Below are 23042 nucleotides of genomic sequence, written 5' to 3' on the forward strand. Positions count from 1 at the left end.
TATGCAACTAACATGCCAAAGAAAATACAACATAAAATGAGTGAATATTTTTAATGTGTTTAAAAATAACTGGATTTCTAGTGGATCAACACTTGACAGACATACTTCAAGTTGGAACTGAAGATCTATTTTTTTTTTCAAAACAGAGAAATGAGCATGCCTGGCAAAAGGAATCTGTTGCACATAAACTGTCTTTAAATAAACTGGTCTCAAAAAGTGTAATACATGCACCTAACATAATTAATTAAACAAACCCTAGCTCTTTTTGCTATGCGTGAGAACAATACTCAGCATGTGTTACATTGTCCCAGTTACTAAGTAATATAACTATGTTGAATCCACTTTGTAATGCCATGGTCCTCCAGATGAAGAAAACACAAATTCTTTTCAAAATCATAGATGCTGGTCATGTTTCTCTGAAACCAAATATTGGCTGCATTTATTTGGAATGGTTATTTGTATACATCCTCTACTTGTAGACGGGGCAGCTTCAAATAGTAATGACTTCTCACCAGTTATGCCCAAATAGGAAATAATATTGCCAATCACTACACAGAAAAGAGATCATATTGATTCTTACAGTCCTGAACATGAGATCATAGGATCATAGGAGGTTACTAAGCTAATGGCATTGGGGCCCTTACAAACCTAGCCAAGAGTTTATCTCCAAAAAAAAAAGAAACCTCAGTCAGCATCTGTCGCCCCCGTCAGTGTGGGACAAAGGTGGAATCCCTGGGACTAATTTGTGGTTTCACATCCACTCATCAAGGTTGTGCTTGAAGAGGGTCAGCAAGGTACTCTGTTTGACATGTATGGGAAGTCTATTCCAGAGACGGGGCAGCCTCTGGGAGACAAACCTGTCTCTCCAGCAGGTTTTGTTGATGTCGTATATTAAATATAGGCCTATCAAGTGGGTAATGCGCAAGGAGTTAAGACTTACAGATATGGAAGATCTCTAGTAGGGCAGGGTCTGATAATGCCTTGTAGGTGAGACACAGATCACCTCTGAGCAATCTGTATAACACTGAGTAAAGTGATAGTGATTTGAGCCTGTCTGCATAGGACAGGTGTTGGAGGCCATGGATTTTCTTTGTGAGGTATTTCTGTGGCCTTTCCAGTTGGTGCAGGTGTTTGGAGTGGTACATACCAAATGGGGCATTATACTCAATTACAGGTCTGATGAAGGAGGAGTACAGAGAGGTAATAACCTTCTTTTTTCTGGATTTAATCCCTTTCTTCTTTTTTCTGGATTTAATCCCTTTACTTATGAGATGAACCAAGTAAAAAGCTTTTCTGACCACAGCAGTCACATGATGGTCGAATGTGAGATTGTTGTCAACCTGAGTACCCAGGTCTCTCACAACGGGTTGTGTGCTTAGGGGGTTGCCATTGATGTGGTAGTCAGTAGGGGGCCACGTTTTTGCCATATGGTATGATAATACATTTTTTTGCATTTAACTTAAGGCTATGACTTTGGCACCAGTTATTTGTAGCTGTGAGACCCTCTTGCAGTATGTTAACATCATATGGGGAGTGAATGACAGCACCCAGCTTACAGTGGCCAGCCACAGGCCCTTTGTCTTTGCCTGGACCTCTGAGAAGTAGATGCCAAACAGAAGAGGTCCCAGGACAGATCCCTGGAGAACACCACTGGTGACAGGTCTGCTGTTGGAGGTGGTGGTGCCTATTTTGACCTTGTGAGTCCTATCTGTGAGTCAGTTGTCCACCCATCTGACAAGACAGGAATTAACACCAAGTTGTGTTAGCTTTTCAATGATGCCAGAGTGGGGGATTGTGTCAAAGGCCTTGGTCAGGTCAAAGTAAGCTGTATGTACTGACTTTTCCTCATCCAGGGCCTTGGTGCCAGTCTCAAATAAGTCAACTAGGTTCAATAGGCAAGATCTGCCCCTGAAAAATCCGAACTGGGTGTGGTCGAATGTTTGGAGATTGCCTATGTCCTTGTTATGAGATCCATAATAATATGCTCCATGGCTTTACAGATCCGACTTGTCAAGCTAATGGGACAATAGTTTCCCAGGTCAGTAGTGGCACCACCTTTGTGCAAGGGGATGACAATGGCGGTTCTCTACTCTGCTGAAATGAAGCCTGTAATTAGGCTGTGGTTGAATAGGGTGCTCAATGGCAAAGCTAGTTCTTGCTAGAGATGGTGCAGAATACAGCCTTGGATATTATCAGGTCTCATAAAAGCTGTGTTCTTTGCCTTGGGTAGGGCCTTTAACACTTGATCTATGGAGATGTGAGGTGTGGAACAAATATCAAGGATGTTGACTGGTCCTTTGGGGGGCGATAAGGGGATGAAGTTTGGGCTGAACCTATCAGCTAGCAGGTTGGCTAAGTCAGCAGGATCAGTCTAAGTGGTATCATTAAGGACTAATTCGGAACAAACTTGGGTTTTGCCATGGAGGTTCCTAACATAACTGAAGAAGGACTTGTGGTTTCCCTTTGTTTCGGAGGCTAGTTTCAACTCATAATTGGCTTTGGAGTTTTTCACTAATGATCTAATTTGCTTGTTGAGGCAGAGGAGGGAGATTTTTCAATTTGGAACGTGTTCCTTTTTACCTTTGGATAACAGTTTCTTCCTTTTATTGTAAAGCCTCTTGATAGAGGATGTCCACCAGACAGGTTTGTGTTTCCTTGAGGAGCAGACTTTAGTTCTGTTGAGTATGGCTGAGTCCATGCAGTTGTACAGGAGCTTGTATATTGCACTGGCATACTGTTCAGCACAGTTGTCTGCATCCTCTGAGGGGGGGGTGGCTAGGGTTACCACCTGTCCTTCTTTGTGAGGGACAGTCCCACTTTGGGCAGTTGTGTCCTGTGAAAAAAAACTAAAAAATGTCAAATGTCCTGAGATTTTAAGACAAAATATATTTCTTAAGTTTTCTAAAATAGTTGCATAAAACAGTTATTTCCTATCTGAAACACATAAATATTATATGAAATAGCATAAGCAACGTAAATGCTATAAAAATAAGCTTTTATTTTGGCAAAAAAGTGAAGTTCTTTCCTTTGCACTGGCCATGGGTATGATTTGTCCTGCAAAATCTCGCGTTCCTACAAAAAAAGTCCCACTTTGGGTTTTGAATAGGTGGCAACCCTAGAGGCGGTGGTGTAAAGCTGCTGATACCCTCCCTTAGAAGGGTGTAGTCAGCTTTTGAGAAGCTTTTTAGCCTGGTTGTGGCTAGGGAGGGGTTGGGTGGGACAGAAACCTAGAATGAGACAGACTGATGATCTGATCTCACAAGGGAAGAACATACTATGGGAGTGGTGCAGTGGTCACCCATGTTGGTGAGAACCAAGTCCAGTATGTTATCTCCCCTGGTGGGGGATGAGACCAGCTGGTCTAGTGCATTAGAGCTGAAGAAGTCAAGGAATCATTGGGTGAGTGCATTAGTGCAGGAATAGTTCACCTAGTCTATGATGGGGTAGTTGAAGTCCAACTAAAACAGAACCCTGCAAGTATGGCTACTGCCAGGTCCCAAAAACATCAATACGTGAGAAACAAACAAGACCAGCAACTCAGGCAGCAATCCAGTTCTTTTATTTAAGTGCAAAAGCACATAACGGAGTGAAAAAAACAGGCCAGTTTCGGCTATGGCATTACTTAGCCTTCCTCAGTGTAATTAAAATCAAAAGCAAACACTCCTTATATATGACTCAAACAAAACGTGACCATTCACAATTGTTCATTCAATCCAGGTGTGAATAAGCCTCCTAATTTAATTATCCACTTTTTTTCTTTTTTATTTAGAATATCATGGTAACCAGTTTTGTTGTTCCTTGGTCCACTAATTGTATCAATTATTGTAAAACTAAAGGATGTTTTACTATGTATTAAACAGTGTTTGTATAGGGCATTGGTGATTTTATGGTTTTTGACATTACTAAGATGTTCTGATATCCAGATTTTTAGTGGTCTAGAGGTCTGTCCTACATAAAAGGCAGACCATTGACAACTGACTAGATAAATAACCCAGTCGGTATTACAGTTGGCAAAAAAAGGAATATCAAAGACCCGAGATGTATTTTCGCTACTAAAACTTCTAGTTTTAAGAATTTTGGGACAATGGACACAATGTCCACAAGGATGACACCCAATTAAGGGTCCCCCTAAGAGGGTCTTTTGTACTTGTGGAGTATCCCTAAGGTATCCCTTTTTATAATGGTTAAAGACAGAACCCAAATTACTCCCTTTCCCGAAGGAGAAATGGCATCTATCACCTAGCATTTCACCTAGCCTAGCATCAGCTAACAATATATTCCAATGATGTTGCACATGTTCCATCAAAGCACCTGTATTCCTACCATAAGTAACCACAAACTGGGGTGGTGACTTGCTATCATCATTTTTTTGTTTATAAAGTAAAAGGCTGTCCCGTATCATATTATCAACCTTATTATGGGCTTGTAGGACTTCACCCATTTTATACCCTCTGTCCCTAAATCTGCACTTCAATTCATCCCTGTAATATTTCTGCTTCCCTGGCTCAGAACAAATCTGTATTACCCTCATAAACTGTGATTTAGGAATGTTCCTACAAATATGGGGAGGATGGTAGCTGGTGGCCTGGAGAAGAGAGTTGTATTCGGGGAACTTACGAAACACTTCAGTGACTAGAGTATTGTCTGGATCCCTTGTTACCAACACATCCAAAAATGTGATTTTGTCCCTATGGTGGCTCAATGTGAAGTGAATTCCCCATATGTTTTCATTCAAATAACTCACAAATTATTGGAGATATTCAACATCTGATCTCCAGACTAACCAGCAATCATACAGATATCTTTTCCAGATGTCCATCTCCCCCATGAACAGGTTATGGGAGTCATCACAAATAAGCTTTTCTTCGATATATATGCCATAAACAAATCGGCATATATTGGCGTAAATGACACCCCCATAGCAGTACCCCGAATTTGTAGGAAACAAGAAGTTATGTACTCACTATAACGTTCAATGTATGTAGTCCATCTCGCCTCACATTCTTACCAGTGGGTTCGGAGCCAAATATCGGCTCCGACTCGGCCAAACTTTTCTAGCTCGAAGTTTTTCTATTGGCTGGGCTAAGACAGTATCCCATGCTGCATTGCTCTATATCCCCAGATCTAGTTTGCTGCGAGCACCAAAATTCACATCCCATGCATAGCATCACCCAAGGAAGAAAGAATAACCCAAGAGTGAAGGGAGCTCTTGAAAAACAGTTATCCTCCATATCCTCCAGGAAGGGGGAAGGTGGGGGGGTAAGTAAGAATGTGAGGCGAGATGGACTACATACATCGAACGTTATGGTGAGTACATAACGTCTTGATGTTATGTAGTCCAATCTCGCCTACATACTTACCCGTGGGACAGCGTCCCCAGCACCTAAATCCTGGGAAGCTCAGTGGAAAACACTCCTGAGCACTGTGGAACCAAAGGAAGACCTGCCCCTAGATACCACGTCCAACTTGTAATGAGTAACAAAGGTGTCAGGAGATGCCCAAGTAGCCACAGCACAAATATCATCCATAGACAATCTGGCCTGAAAGGCTGTAGATGTAGAAACAGACCGAGTAGAATGAGCCTTGACCGGGAACGGTAGATCTTTACCTCCTGAAGAGTAAATGAAAGAGATGCAACTGGATATGCACCTGGACAGAGTGATTTTGGAGACAGGAGACCCAAGTCTGTTTTCCGAGAAGGAAACAAACGATCAGATTTTCTGAAATCTTTGGTTCTGCGCAGATAAAAGCATAATTGTCTGTGTACATCCAATTGATGAAATTTAAATTCTGCCTTGTTCGTGAACTGGGGAAAGAACACTGGCAACTCAATAGATTGATTAAGATTAGTGATAGACGCCACTTTGGGAAGAAAGGAAGGGTTCGGTCTGAGAGAAACCCTGTCCTTATGAAAAATCAAGTATGGGGGGTTTATAAAAAGAGCTTGAATCTCTGAAACGCGTTTGGATGATGTGATAGCTACTACAAAGACAGTCTTCCAGGTCAAGAATTTTAAATCACAAGTAGCTGCAGGTTCAAAGGGTGATGAAGTAAGAGCCTTTAGAACAAGGTTTAAATCCCAAGGCATGATAGGTTCCGAAACAGGAGGACGGAGTAACAGAGTGCCCTTCAGGAAAGCCTTACAGAGTCAGTGAGCCATCAGACTAGGCTCATTAGCAACATGATAGTTAGAGATTGCCGCCAATTGGACTTTTATGGTGGCGGATGCTGAGCCCTGACAAAAAAGCATAGACAAGAACTCCAAAACAGAAGCAATTGGAGCTGTGTAAGGGTCAATCCCTTGGGTATGAGCCCAGATTGAAAATCTCTTCCATTTGCTGGAATAAATCTTCCTAGTAGAGGGCTTATGAGAGGAAGATAAAATATGAACTACCTCCAGTGAAAAACGATGAAGCCTAACTAGTGACGGAAGTGGAGTAGCCAGGCTGTCAACCAGAGGGTCCGTAGAGAGGGATGGAGCTGCCCTGACATGTGTGTCAGTAATTCTGGTTATGGGTCCAGAATCCAAGGCGCGTCCATGATGTAGGGATGCAGAAAAGGGAACCAAACCTGATAAGGCCAGTGTGGGGCAATCAGAATCATTCTGCTTCCCAAGGATTGCGCTTTCTGAATCACCTTCGACAGCAACGGAACCAGAGGAAAAGCTTATAAGAGACAGGAGGGCCAATCGTGGACTAGAGCGTCCCTGGGTGACTCCCCCTGAGGGGGATCAACGTGAAGTAGCTGCTGCATTTGGCATTGAGGGGGCTGGCAAAAAGGTCGCAACAAGGCTGACCCCATCTGCGGAAGATCCGTTCCGCAACTAGACGGTTCAGGGACCACTCGTAAGGCATCAGAATAGCTTTGCTTAGCCTGTCTGCGATCACGTTGGACTTCCCCGGAATGTGCATTGCCACCAGAAAACTTTGGGAAGACACTGCCCACTGCCACACTCGCATGGCCTCTCTGCATAGGGGATAAGACTTGGTTCCTCCCTGATTGTTCAGATACCACACCCTTGACATATTGTCCGAGTGGATTGCAATAGTCCCGAGAGGGAGAAAGCTCTGAAGTGCCTGCAACGCAAGTAGCACAGCTCTCATCTCCAGGATGTTGATATGCAAATATATCTCGTGCTTTTGCCACGTGCCTTGGACTGTCCAGCCTAGATAATGCCCCCCCCACCCCATCTGGGAGGCATCCGTGGTCACCGTGGCAATCGGGGGGGGGGGCGAAGGGTTTCCCTGTGTCCAGATTGTTGGTGCAAAGCCACCAACTGAGATCCTGTTTGCACCTGTCCGTTAGTAAAATAGGGTGAGAAAGTGGAAGCCTTTGGAGAGGCCACTGAGCAAAGAGGAGCCATTGAAGGATCCTCATATGTAAACTTGCTACAGGGACTAACATAATTGTCGCAGCCATAGTACCCAGGAGTTGGAGAACCCATCTTGCCTTCGCTCTTCTCAGAGGGAGCAGGGCGTGAACTTGTTGCTGTAAGGCTCTGATTCTTTCTTGTGGTAGAAACGCCCGCATTTGAACGGTGTCTAGTTCTGCACCTATACAAATGACACGCTGTGAGGGCAACAAGGCAGATTTTTCCCAGTTCAATGTTATGCCAAACTGTTGGCAGAGAGTGATGGTGGCGTCCCTGGTCTGAATTAGTAGATGCCTGGTGGTGGCAATGAGGAGCAAGTCATCCAGATAAGGAAACACTTGGAATCCTTGACGTCTCAGGTGAGCTGTCACCACTGCCATACATTTGGTGAACACCCTGGGGGCTGTGGTGAGACCAAAGGGCAGGGCACGAAACTGAAAATGACTGGCTCCCAGCCGGAAATGTAGGTGACTCCTGGATGCCCTGTCCATTTTGATATGGTAGTAAGCATCCTTGAGGTCGATGGTGCACATCCATACTTCTTTTCCCAACAATGGGAGAATCGACTGTAATGCGACCATATGGAACTTGGACTTTTGTACATGGTTGTTCAATCTGCTGAGATCCAATATGGGTCTCAGGTCCCCTGTTCTTTTCAGCACCAAAAAGAATCTTGAGTAAGTCCCTAATCCGATATGGTCTGAGGGGACATGCTGGATGGCTCCTTTTTCTAGCAGCTTTGAGACCTCTGAAGCTGCGTAATCCCTTTGACTGGGTGGAACATCCGGGATTTTCCTGACTGGAGGGGGATCTGGCGAAAAGGGGATGACGTAACCTCCAGAAATTATTCGTAAAACCCATTGGTCCTGGATGATGTTTTGCCAGGCCTCTGGGTATAACGATATTCGACCCCCGACTGGCTCCGGAAACATACAGTCGGGCCTCCCATCAGGAGCGATGGTAGGGAGAACCACAAAAGGAATCGCAGTCTCCCGAGTTGCGGGGGCCTCCTCTGCCTCTAGGTTGGTGTCTCCCTGAATAACACCCCCCTCCCCTGCCTCTGGAAGGGGGCTCACCTTGTGCACCGGGAAAAAACCTCTGTGATTTCTTGAACCCCCCCCCCCCCGGGCCTTGGGATAAGGCCTAGAGGGAAGGGAAAAACAGACCCCTACAGCAGACAGAGTTTTTCCCTCCTGCTCACATCTGGTGAGGGTGTCTTTCACCTTGGTTCCGAACAAAGAGGAACCATCAAAGGGGGAGTCGGTGAATGAAGACTTGAAGGCCTCCGCGAAGTGGCAAAGGCGCATCCAGGCCTGCCTCCTAAGGGCGACTCCTGAGCTTGCTGCCCTACTCGCTCCCTCGGCTGCATATGAAATCAGTCTCATGGAGGAGTTAACAATGGAATTGAGGGTAGCCATCTGGGCGTTAACCGTCTGGGCCACCGCCTCAGAAACGTTACCCGTGAGAGTATCTCCAAGCTCCTTGAGGAGATCTCTCTGGAGCCGTGTAAAGTGAGATAAATAGTTCAGGGACCAAAAGGTAAAGGTCGCTGAAGAGAGGGCATGCTTCCCGTACCGGTCCATGGTCCTAGACTCCTTGCTAGGAGGATGGACGGAGGAAGAAGTCTCGGCTAATTCCTTCTGGGTGGCTGCTGCCACCTCCATGGCATCCACAGGGACTCCCTTGGACAAAAATTCCTTACCCAGGGGAGCAGACAGAAATTTGTTGGGTCTCCTGGGGACAGGTTCCACAGAATCAGGGTTCTCCCACACCCTCCGACAAATCAAGTCAAGGAGCTCGTTGAAAGGTGGGGACACCCAGGAGGTGGAGGGCTGAGCACTGAAGGCCTTCAGGAAGACCGACTCCTCCTCAGAGGGGGCTTTGGATGGCCAATCACCTCTTTGTTTCAATATCTCTAGGATGTCAGAGAAAGAAACATCCTCAAAGGATGACTTGGGGGACCCCTCCGATTCTTCGAGTTCAGTATCTGAGGTGAGAGACTCATCCTGGGAGTCTATGTGCTTCCTCTTGCACGTTTTCTTTCTAGGGGGCTCCTCAGCCAAACACTCCGAGGGGCCCTCAGAAACTTGGGGACCACTCATGGGGGTACCCTGTCTAAAGATAGGTAGTGATCAGAGACCCGCACCGGAGTGGTAGGGGACAGAATGACCAACCCCGCATGATGTTGCTGACGATCTGGCCAGCGCACTCTGCATGGCCTCAAAGGCTGGACCCCTGGAATCCAAAGAACGACCAGCCTCCGAGGCAACGACAGGAGTCGGGGTTCCCCGAGCCGAAGCACTGAGAGGGAGACTAGGAACCAAAAGCTGTCCCGAGGTCTCTCCTTCGGGCCCGACTGAAGAATCCCGAGTCCTGAATCCCGTGGACAGCGCTGACGGGGTCGGAGGTGATGTTGGTACTGATAAGCCAGGAGGGGCCATCGGAACCGACTTGGAAACATCACGCGGAGCTGAGCACTCCGGCTCCGAAGGCTGGGATGCGCTCGGAGGAGGAAGAGTCGGAGTAGGTTGCAGGATGGGCTCCGGAGCCGACTGGGACGGAGCCGAGAATAATTCTGCCAAAACTGGTGACTGAAGGAGTCTCTGCACCACCCTATCAACATCCACATCCGATAGTGTCCTGGAGGATTTGGAGGACAGGGAGGGAGATCGAGATCTCCTCTCAGGTGATACTTGCCTAATACTGGGTGATCGGCACCGAACAGATTCCAATATATTTGAAGCCGACGCCGGTTCCATCAACACCGACACTTCCTGCGGCCCCGAGGACAGTGGAGCCAAGGAAGCCGAAGCTAATTTAATCACTTTCTCTGGTGGCTCCGAGGAGATTGACAGAGTCGGAGACCTCTTTTTTGATTAAGTGGATCTAGGTTTTAAGCTGGAAGCAGATTCCAGACCCTCTTTGAATGAGGGTTTCAAAAGGCCCTTCAGAATTAACTTATTCTTTCTTTCCTGGAGAACCCTAGGACTGAATGCATGACAGAAGCCGCAAGACTCCTGCAGATGGATTGCTCCCAGACAATAAACACATACCGAATGCCCATCGGTAATGGACATTTTGTAGCCACACTTAGAGCATTTCTTAAAACCCGAGGGTTTGTGCTCCTTCGAATCTTTAGACATCTTATTCAATACCACAATCACCAAGACCAAGATCACAAGTACTGAATCGACTAGCGATACTGTCACAAATACACCACACTGAGCGCGGGAAAAACTACCACTAACTGCTAACAAACAATCCCAGGTACACACACACACAAGGACTAAGACTAAAACCTCTAATTTAAACAGTTTTGGACCAGAAGTTAGACAAAACAGGGAAGCAAGGGGACAGACGAGGTCCTCTAACTGAAACGGGCCTAGCCCATTGGAACAGCTAGTGGGATACCACAAGAACAATCACACACACACCGACAAATATATTCTACAAATAACACCAAACTAGGAATAGCTATTAAAATAGTTTTTGTTTGTAAAATTTCTCTCAAAAATAAGAAGAAAAGGGTACTTAGCCACAGCCAAGAGCGAGACCACGTCCGAGCTACACGAGTGGCAAATGAGATCTGGGGATATAGAGCAATGCAGCATGGGATACCGTCTTAGCCCAGCCAATAGAAAGACTTCGAGCTAGAACCCACGGGTAAGAATGTAGGTGAGATTGGACTACATAACATCATTTATTTTGATAGAATATAATGTTCTTAGTTAACACATATTTCGCAAGCCCGGTATTACACACATATGCATATTGACCCCACTACTCATTTCAAGAAACAGATTGATGAGTTTCTCGATTTAGCCATGGAGTAAGGTATTATTACTAAAACTACAAAGCAACATTTGACCATTTCTGATCCCAGTCGACAATATATATATACTTTCTGCCTAAGAGCCATAAAGACCCTACTAATCCACCAGGGAGACCTATTGTCTCTGGGTGGGGCTCATTAACTGAACCCCTATCACAGTTCCTCACAAAATGCCTTAAACCATTATTGAAAGGGGTACGTGCTAGAATGAGGGATACCATTGAGTTTCTTCAAGTGATCTCAGAAACCCAAATGGAACCCGATTGGTTACTATGTACATTGGATGTGACAGCCCTCTATACTAACATCCCCCACTGGGCTAGTATAGATGCTCTTGAATTTTGGTTATACAAATCCGGGCTTTACCCTCCTGGTTTTAACACATTTTTGCTTGGGCTTGCGGAATATGTGTTAACTAAGAACATTATTTTCTATCAAAATAAATGTTTCCTACAAATTTGGGTTAATGCTATGGGGGTGTCATTTGCGCCAATATATGCCGATTTGTTTATGGCATATATTGAAGAACAGCTTATTTATGATGACTCCCCTAACCTGTTCATGGGGGAGATGGAGATCTGGAAAAGATATCTGGATGATTGCTGGTTGGTCTGGAGATCAGATATTGAATATCTCCAAAATTTTGTGAGTTATTTGAATGAAAACAAATGGGGAATTCACTTCACATTGAGCCACCATAGGGACAAAATCATATTTTTGGATGTGTTGGTAACAAGGGATCCTGACAATACTCTAGTCACTGAAGTGTATCGTAAATTCCCCGAATACAATTCTCTTCTCCAGGCCACCAGCTACCATCCTCCCCATATTTGTAGGAACATTCCGAAATCACAGTTTATGAGGGCAAAACGGATTTGTTCTGAACCAGGGAAGCAGAAATGCTACAGGTATGAATTGAGGTCCAGATTTAGGGTTAGTGGGTATAAAATGGGTGAAGTCCTACAAGCCCAGAATAAGGTTGATAATATGACACGGGACAGCCTTTTACTTTATAAACAAAAAAAATGATGATAACAAGTCACCCCCCCACCCCCCGGTTTGTGGTTACTTATGGCAAGAATATAGGTGCTTTGATGGAACATGTGCAACATCACTGGAATATATTGTTAGCTGATGCTAGGCTAGGCGAAATGCTAGGTGATAGATGCCATTTCTCCTTCAGGAAAGGGAGAAATTTGGGTTCTATCTTTAACCATTATAAAAAAGGATACCTTAGGGATACTCCACAAGTGCAAGACCCTCTTAGGAGGACGCTTAATTGGGTGTCATCCTTGTGGACATTGTGTCCATTGTCCCAAAATTCTTAAAATTAGGACTTTTAGTAGCAAAAATACATCTCGGTCTTTGATATTCCTTTTTTTGCCAACTGTATTTCCGACTGGGTTATTTATCTAGTCAGTTGTCAATGTTCTGCCTTTTAAAAACCATAACATCACCAATGCTCTATACAAACACTGTTTAATACATACTAAAGCATCCTTTAGTTTTACAATAATTGATAACATTAGTGGACCAAGGAACAACAAAACTGGTTGGCATGATATTCTAAACAATAAAGAAAAAAGTGGATAATTAAATTAGGAGGATTATTCACACTTGGATTGAATGAACAATTTTGAATGGTCACGTGTTTTGCTTGTGTCATATATAAGTAGTGTTTGCTTTTGATTTTGATTACACTGAGGAAGGCTAAGTAATATCATAGCCGAAGCTGGTCTGTTTTTTTCACTCCGTTATGTGCTTTTGCACTTGAATAAAAGAATTGGATTGCTGCCTGAGTTGCTGGTCTCGTTTGTTTCTCAATGGGTAGTTGAAGTCACCAAGGATCAGGATGTTAGGGGGGTACCTTGATGGAGTCAAGTAGGTCTAGGTAGGAGGAGTGAGATAAAAGCAATGTTAACAGGCAGGAAGAATAATACAATTATAAAACAAGTATAAATGAGTTTGTCAATACTATGATGCACAGAGATAAAGCCCTGACTCTTACCCAAATGACCTGGAATCAACTATTGACCAGGGCACTGAACAAGCCAGTGAGGGAGAATGGGATTGAATGACTGATGCTAACTACTTGTCCTACCTACGGAAAGCGAGGCAGTTTGGCAGATTGCAGTGCTCACAACTGCAAAGAAAGAAGTGTAATGGCATGTAACATAAAAAGCCAGGGACATGGACTTGGCACTGCAAAGCTACATTTATGTGGCAACCTTGATTGCACATGTGAAAAAGCATGCCTGTGGATTGGGGAAGCCACTGCGAGCCTTCATGTATGCAAGTGTGCACAATCTCCTATTGGGGGTGGGGTTACGGAACTATCTGGAAAACAGATCACCCTCAATGGCCTTCTGGATGATGCCCCCACTGACTGATAATTGCCACTGCCAGCTGTCCTACCATAGCTGTTGGAATGAATGACCTCAACACCATCAACCGGGAGCTGATTGTTGGTAGATATAATAGAGTGGGGAAGGTGACACAGAAAAAAGAGCACTGTATCAGATTGACCTCACCTTTCACATAAAAAGACCACTTATTTGCAGTCTGCTTTTGTTAAAATATGACAATACGTGAAGAGTAATAAAATTCTATTTATTTGCATTTAAATTATATAAATTACCATATCTGACCTGTAGTTTTGGAACTAACACACAAACCACATGGTAATTTCTTCCCTGGAGCTTCCATGGCAAATAGGGTCTATCCAGTTCTACATTCCAGGTTAACAAATAGAAAGTAGTAGATAAAAGATGCATTTGTAAGTCCTAAGGTTAGCGTGTTGCATGCAAAGTAAATTATTACTGTTAGCATGGATTATCTTGCCAGATGCAACAGTGTGTTAGTATGCATGTCAGAAATAGTAGCCATCAAATTTGAGAGGTGCTGTAAAACATGTGTGCCTTAAACTGTGAGTGATAATAGTGAATGTTAGCAAAAGAATGAAACTGCATTTTTAGACTGAATATACGATCGTAACTTGCAGGGTCTGCAATATTTCTACCCTAGATGTTTGACAATCTTTTCACAAGTCTTCTTCCTGAACAGGCTATAAATTGAAGAATAAAACACTTGAAAAATTATTTGCACCTTGCTTAAAACACAATTGGTATTACATATCACATTTTCCTTCTACTCTGCAAACAGTGTTAGCATTCTGGGTCTTTGCTACATCTAAAAAAATGGCAGTTTCACAATCTGATGATACACAGTTCACGAAATACATTCAGATCAACTTTGTTTTGGTTAATTTCAGTTTATACCAAATCTAGGTGGTCAAACATAGAAAATACACATGGAGACTGTTGATATTTGATTTAGAACAACACAAGGAAACTGGCAGAACTTATATCAGCTTAAGTAGAGACATGTTATTTGCATAGTGTTGTCATGGTCATATTTCATTAGTAACGGTGATCTAACAGACAGAAAATATCAATGGGCACTTGGCTTTGCCTCTATATAAAATAAACTTGTGGTAATTTGTTAAAAGTGTTGGTGGACTGCGGTTTCAGTCAACCAGCAATTCAGTTAGGTAATGAGATAAATTCATTTTTGATTAACTGTACTCTAACCAGTCATACCATAACTAAAAGGATGTCTGTTGCTTTCACAAGCTCCATCCATCCACAACCCCTTTTCCCAATTTTGTGCATGGGTCAGGGTGTAACTTCAACAGTGACAATCATCTAGAGCCAGTGTTCATGCCATCAGATGGATAGCTTGGGAAAATTGTCTGTTTCCCAAATCTGAGTCTAGAATATTGAAGCCTACTCAAGCAAGCAATGTTATCCCTGGAAAGAGGCAACTACCTCACATTGTCTTAAAGCAAGAAATCTAAACAAAGTCAAAAATAAAGGGGGAACAAAGGTCTACAATCAAGGACAAATTTTATTTGTGGCTTTTACAAACTTAGAAACTTGCTAGAATAAAAGGTTTTGCATTAATATACATTTTCTGGAGGATATGAAATGTGAAATTCAAATGTATATCATTTACTGACATAAATTCCCTATGAGTTACCAGAAAACCTTACCAGTTTAGGAGGAATAGACCTAAAATTATGAGACAAAAATCTGGTATTCTGAGAACATCTGAACAGCTGTGAGGTACGGACAGGCTCAAGTGGAACTATTTGGTCATTAAATGCAGTAAGTAAATAAACACAGATTCCTAAATTCAGGGAATTTTAAAACAGATTCTTAAAAGATTTTCATATAAGAAGAAGAATAGATTTCTCAAGCCCACCACAAAACTTCAGCTAACCTTCTTTACCCTTCCTCACCACTCTTTCTTTTTTTTTTTCAAATAATACAGGCACCATTACACTCTTCTGTGATATACGCCCCAATATCCTTTTCAACAGCCCTGTATAAGAACATTTTTTTACATTTTGCTCTGGTGGTGATTTCACGGAGTAAATGCAAAACCTTCTTTAAGACTCTTAACCTTTAAATGTTTTGACCCAGACCTCAGAAATAGAAGATACTCCATTAGGTGGCTACTTGAAGAAATTGTTAAGCTGTAAGTTTCAAATCAAAATATTGAGCCAAAATTAAAAGCATGAAATTCAATAACTTTAATGTATATTCAAAACTGTGACATTTCCTTACAAATAAACAGTGAAATTATATTTTGACACCTTATTTCAAAGTTTATATTGCATAGCAAAAAGAAAAATTCATTTTGGACTACAAAACTAATCTAGGTTTCAGAAATAACTCCAATCATATATGATTTCCACTGATAACATGACTTGTCTTGTAAGTTTCAAATCAAAAGACTGACAGTAACACACACACACACACACACACACACACACACACACACACACACACACACACACACACACACACACACACACACACACACACACACACACCATGTGAACCCTGACTTACAGTTCTTGCAGTATTTGATGGCTTTCATGGTTGTCAACTTTTTCAGTACACTCTTTTTAGTGATCTTTTCCTTTAACAAGATTACTGAACACATACACATTCTGGTCCAAAGCTTTTGCACAGCACAAACAAAATCTTGTTCAGTACGGCAAAAAACTATCAAACAAAAATTTTGCCAGAATTTCAGAAATGACAGCTACTGTGTGCATGAGAGACTGTGAAGAAATACTCTCAGTTTATTTTTCTCTATATTTTATACTTCTCCTGTTCCTTATTCAACTACCCAGTTATCTAGTTTACTAACCTGCCCTCATCCATCCATCCTAGTTTGCACTAGTTACTCCTTTTTGCTGATCACAAACATGTCCTTTTGGCAGGCAGACTTAATTATTTCATAGAGGCTAGAAGCTCACTACTAATGTTGTTGTAGACTAGGAAGTAGGGATTAAATTTTAAAATGAAACAGGAGAGAGGAACATTCACTAAGAGGTGGTAGGACAAGTTCCCTACCTAGTGACTGGAATATGTTCTGCAATCTCCTTTCCTTCCAAAATGTTGTTGCACCATCAAGGCACTAGCCTGCAGAAGGACAATACAAACACTGTGGGGCCCACTTGCCCTCTGGAATAGTACAGGTATCTAACAGCCATTTCATCCTATCCCAATCAGATGATCTTTCTGGGGGATCAAGCTCAATTCCAAACCTTTATCACCAGTAGCATAGATGGATACTCTGTTTCGTTGTCATCTGCTTGGCATACTATAGATTTCAGTTCATAATGTTCATAAATGGGAAGTTGTAATCACCAAATTTAACCCAGCTTAATTGGTTTAAATATTTTGTTCTGTAATTTCAAAATACTCATCTTATGACCTTATAACATTCATAAACATTGTGCAAAAATACTTGCATGCGGTGAGAGATATTTAAGATAGGAATGATGCCCTCCAATTACAATTTTAAACCATGTTTACAAAGAGATTATCAGCTTCTAACTTCATTTTCCTCCATTTTTTCCTTTGAGACTATGTGGATTCAGAAACCAAATGGTCTTTCACATCAGTATAAAAGGGTACTCTCCCTTATGATCTACAGTCCTTTTCTAACATTAAAACCAGTAGATACTTTAAATAAAACTGGTCATGCCATCTATCAGCAGCAAACAAAGTAAACAAGACCGAGTCAACAACTATGTGACAAAGGGGTATGAGGGTGAGAATAACAAAGTATCTACAGCAAGAGCTACTCACAAAGATCTACCATTCTTGTGAACACATTACAAGCAGTACAAGTGTGTAATAAACTTATCATCCATAATTGTATATACTTGACACTGGAATTGGGAGCGAATACTTAGAGAGGGAAAGGTAATAGAATGGAAAGAGGCCAAGAATTTATTTGGACTGCAGGCTAGAGACTGGCTTTCCTATCAAGGACTGATATCAGAGTATGGGCAAAGATAAAAGAATAGGGGAATTACAGGAAGATGAGGCTCAACAACAAATAGTTATGACAGGAAGAGATGAGATGTGATAAAAATGGTGATATATAATCGATCTGCAGGGAAGTCTCCAGTAACAGATGGCATTCCTGTGGACATCTGGAAGTTATGAGGGAAGAAAGTTATAAAGATCTGAAAGATTTTGTTTAACAGTATTTTAAAAGGAGGAAAAGTACCAACAACTTGGAAGAAAGCTGTGGTGGCTGTATTACCCAAAGAAAATAAAGACCCATCAGACCCAGCCTCATATAGACTCACTACAATTTTAAACCATGTTTAATAAGTGATTATGTCTATACTAGCTAAAAGATTTGCAAAGTGTTGCCAAAATTGAAAGATGTGGATCACTGTGGCTTTGTGGAGAGGAGGCAAATATTTGATAACATTAACAGAACTATGATGATCTGCAAGGAGGCAGAATATAAAAAAACAATACCACTGTTGTTCGTGGATCCTGATCCAGAGAAAGCATTTGACAGAGCAAGAAGGGATTTTATGCTAGGGAATGGAAGCATCTGCATTCGATGATACAATAATAAGGTCAATTAGAAGGATATATGAAGGATGGGAGGCTTCCACTCCGATAAGTTGTGTCTGAACAGAGGAACCAGACAGGGCTATACTCTTTTCCCTCTTCTGTTTGCTTTATATTTAGAACCACAGGCAGAGAAATCAAGGGACTCAGAAGTTCAAGGATATAACTGGTATTGTAATCAAGAAAAGTTGGCTTTATTTGCAGATGAAATCATTTTGTACTTGATAAATCAGACATGGACATCTTGGTGTAGTGGAACATTTTCAGACAGTTTAAAGTCTTTTCAGGATAAAAAAATTAGTATAATATTATGATTTACTGTCACAGTGACCACTTATATATTGTTTGTGATATTCTTTGCTTTCAAATTTCTCTCAGGCAAAATGTATATATTATAAACAGTTTGATTGCTTTCTTTTTTTGAATTCTGCATTGTTATGGGTCTTCTCTGCAGGAACAAGAAATTTCTTGCTCCCAACTCCAAACCCACTCTTGCCCAATCCTATCTCCTTCCATGTCTCTTCTATGCCTCCCCTATCCTAACTCACCTCCAGACAAACCTTCTCTCCAAACTAGAACAAACCTACAATAACAGAGCCAGATTCGCCAGTAACCAACCTTATAAATCCCACCATTGCCTTGCCCTGAAACAGCTTCAATGGCTAGAATTCCCCCAGCTCTTACTACTTCCCAGTTGCAGCTGACACACTCCCTACTCAACAAACCGCTAGCCTGCCGATCACTCTCTACCTTAGTATCCCCTTATACCCCAACCCGGTCTCTTCGTAGTTCCTACAAGCAGCTTCTAGACATGTATAAACCCAACAAAACTTATGGTAAACTCCTCTATAAACACTCTCTGTCCTTTGCATGGAATAGGCTACAAACTCACATTGGTTGCATCACTAGTTCCAGCTGCTTTACAACTGAAGTCAAGCACTACTTTCTCAACTCAAAAGCCTGTCTTTGCTTAAATCCTCCATAATCTCCATTTTCCTTTCTTTTTCTTTTCACTACCTTTCTACATCTAATAATTCAATGACTATGCTGCTCACTAGACAATATCACATTATGCTACTTGGGATAGATATGTCATTATTGTAAATACTTAAATGTACTAGTTGTATTTATTTGATTTTGTTTTATTTTTATTACAGTTATTCGTTTCACTTGATAACTGCATAGGTAATTTTTGCTTATGTTGTATCGGTGCACTGTTTTTCTTGGGTTTTGTATATTGCCTACTATGTTATCTTTTTATGTTTGTATTGCTAGAGCTTTTCTCCTCGGGTCTCCACTGAAAACAAGCCATTGACTCAGATGGACAAACCCAATTAAAAATGTCAAATAAATAAATATAAATAATCTGCACAATTGTTTATATTTATACTGGTACATTCTGTTATTTTAATTTAAATGAAATAAAAAAATTATTGGAAAAAAATTAGAAAAATAAAACATAGTCTATAGCCTTAAATTATGTACCCATGCATGACTTGATACAACAATACATGATAAGATGAAGCATTTAGGAGTAAAACAATACAAAAACTGAGAATCTGGAAGCTCTTGTTTACAGATATAAATAGCAACATACTAGCAATGAAACTGTTTTTCGTTCCTCCCTCTCTCCATATATATATATATATATAGAGAGAGAGGCATATTTTTATCAACCAGAGAAAAAGTTGTGGAGAATAATTAATATAAAGAGTTGAAGGGATGGAAAGAGGACAAGAATTAAGTGGGATAAGTTGATCCTCCCAATAGAACACGGTGGTTTCGGATTACCTGATTTCAAGGGATATTTTAGAACTACAAAGTTAAGGCTCATATACACAACACAAGCAAACGTTTATAATTCAATGTGGAAAGGGATGATGATGAAGCAAGGGGGGGGGGCTTCAGAAAATAAGGAGAGAGTGGCATTTTGGATGTGGATTCTTAAGGAGAATAATAACCGCATGCAGAATATTAAATTCATAAACCTGCAGCACGTATTCTAAGAACAAAGACAGACAACATATGAATGGAGAAAGGAGACTGTATGAATAGGGATGACTGCAAGTAGGGGTAAAAAAGATAGGCATGAGAGGGCTGGAATTTACTTGGAGAAATCTGACAAAGGAATCACTGAAATAGGGAGAGGCAAAAAAGTGGGATGAGGCCGAGAAAAAGTTTGGACTGCAGGCAAGAGACTGCCTTCCCTAATATGGATTGATATCAGCGTAGAGGCAAAGACAAAGTGATAGGGGAGTCCTAAGTGAGAGACTTGCTCTGATAGAGTTTTAAGTTGAATCTAGAAGAGAAGCTGTTATTAAAAAGGGGGTAAATACTAAGGCATATAGATATTGCATGACAACTATAAGACTCAATCAGAGGAGGGTGGAAAAGATTGTGAAGGCAGACTAGAAAAGCAATTTTCAAGGATACAATCGCAGGACATATGTATGGACTACAGCTATGCAAAAAAGTTCAGAAGGTTTACGATGTGCTTGGAAGTGCTTGCATTAAGTATTTTATATACCAAGCAGACTTCAAAGAATTTTTCCTCAGGTAGATAGCAAAAGCTGAATGCTGGAGGTGTGATAGCGAAGAAAGAGATAACTGGAAACATGCTTTTTGGAGTGTAACGTGTTGGCAGATTTAAAAAAAATATCCATACAAAGTACTCATCACAAATATTGGGGGAGTCATTCTTTTGAGCTGAGTCACAGGGTCTGAATTGCATAGACATAGTAATGTCTTAAGAAGTTTAATTCTGTTGGCTGCCAAAAATATCACCCACTAGAAAATGGAAATCAAAATCCAAACCAAATGTATTTGAATTATTGTATACTGTAAAAGAGATAAAAGAACTGCAAGATGGATCTTTATAAAGGAAAAGGAGTAAATTACATAGAAATAAATGGAATTTGTGAGAAAATGTATGCTGAATAATGTGCAGAAGGAGGAGTGAGGTTTAAGCAAAGGAAGGAATTGAGTGATTTGTATATTGTTGGACTGAAAGACAGATGTCATAAAGAAAGAAAACGTGTAATGTATAATGTGTGTAAGTGGAAAATATTTAAAAAAAAAGAGTATAAACAATTGCATCTCCAAAATGGTTTTACATATGACTTTTCCAGGAAATCATACTGGGGCAATTACATATCAACTTCTTTTAAGACTGCGCTTCTTGCTTCATATCCAAAGGGGAAGCTGCATCTTGGATTTCCCTTTGACTATCGACTATTTTTTCACTGTTTGTTATAGTATTTATGCACTATTTTCTGGAAAGCTCATTTGTGCAAACATTTTATTTTCTTCTACATATATATATATATATATATATATATATATATATATAGGTTCATAGGTTGGTACTAGGCTATCGGCCCTAAGGCCTATGCAAGCCTAGCCATAACAATTCCCTGGAAATTTCTTCCCACAATATTTACTTCTCTGGGCCCCTGTCTAGCAGGGCGATGACATATATATATATATATATATATATATATATATATATATATATATATATATATATATATATATACTTTCTTCTTGTAGTTTGGGAAAGTCTGAAAATGGTCCATTTGGTTCACTACTCTACCCAAGTCAACAAACTTAAATAAATAAACATACAAACATTTAAAAAAATAATTTCGGTGCCACTTTTATGCCATAACATATAACAAGAATGAATATGCCACTCCACTTTTATACAAAAAATACACAGCCTTTTTAGGCTAGAAACTAAAAATGAAAGTTATGTACGTACCATAATGATAGAACTGTGTTGTCTGCTTCCATCCTGCTTCCATCCTTCCATAATGGATGGGTCTTCAGATACAACACTGAATCCAACTTCGGCCACCCAAGACTTTGGATCCAAAGTTCAGGCTCCTTCCCTTGTGCAGAATCTACTCCTGTACCTGACATTACCTCAGACTGAGTCTGGTAGATTGATAAATTAGTTAAGCAAAGTCTCTGTAGCTACCTTAGAAACAAAGACACTCTATCCTTATGAAAAATAAAGCAAAGAGCTTTGCAAGAAATGGCATGTAGTTCTGACACTTCCCTAGCTAAAGTGACTGCCAGCAAAAATAATGTTTTACAAGCCAAAAATTTGATATCCATCTTGGCTGCAAGTTCAAAGGGAGGCCTGGTTAGAGCTTGCAGAATAATAGTAATGTCCCAGGGAAGAGAAGAATCTATCAGGAGAGGTGTGCAAAGGGAAGTGCCCCTTAAGAAGGTCTTAGATAATCTACGTGAAGCTATATATGGGATTCATTTTCCTCAATGTCAAAACAATGACATGGACTCATAGTAGAATAGCTGGCCCCATCATGAAAAAGAGAAGTCGGAAAGTCTAGAATGGCTGTAAAAAAAGCTGGAAAAGGATCCAGATTACTATGAAAGGCCCAAATCAAAAATCTTTTTCAATTGCTTTTGTAAATGTTTCTTGTAGATTGTCTTTGAGATGATGCTAAGAATGTGGGTTACTTAAAAAGGAAGCCTGGACCGAGTAGCCATCATTGGAAGTGTAGAAAACAAGTGACTAACTTGAGGGCCTTGATGTCTGGATGAGGCATTCTGGACAGGTAATGGAGAAGATATGGACTGAGATCCAGCACCCAAGAAGGATTTATCAAATAGGCCAGAGAAAGGGGAAACCACACCCATCGAGGCCAGAAGGGGGCAGTGAAGATAACCATGGCCTTTCTCTCTTAAATTCTCTGCAGAAAGTTTGGGATAAGAGGGGTAAGTAGAAAGGCATATGAGGGCAAAGGGAGCTAAATGTGGGTCACAGCATCCCTCGGTGACTTTCCCTCCTAAGGGATCAGGGCAAAGTACTTGCTGCACTTGGTGTTGATAGGGAAGGGAAATCATAGCAGGTTCAACC

The 23042-nt window shown here is 41.3% G+C and overlaps 1 protein-coding gene across 1 annotated transcript in view; it reads right to left on the bottom strand.

Annotated features, from left to right (window-relative positions):
• LOC122797061 (echinoderm microtubule-associated protein-like 6) overlaps positions 1–23042 on the bottom strand; it is a 3800753-nt gene that overhangs the window by 1484723 nt on the left and 2292988 nt on the right. The gene's annotated exons all lie outside the window — the stretch shown is intronic.

Source organism: Protopterus annectens, chromosome 3.part0, assembly GCF_019279795.1.
Source record: "Protopterus annectens isolate FY-2018-M chromosome 3.part0, PAN1.0, whole genome shotgun sequence".
Taxonomy (NCBI): Eukaryota; Metazoa; Chordata; order Ceratodontiformes; family Protopteridae; genus Protopterus; species Protopterus annectens.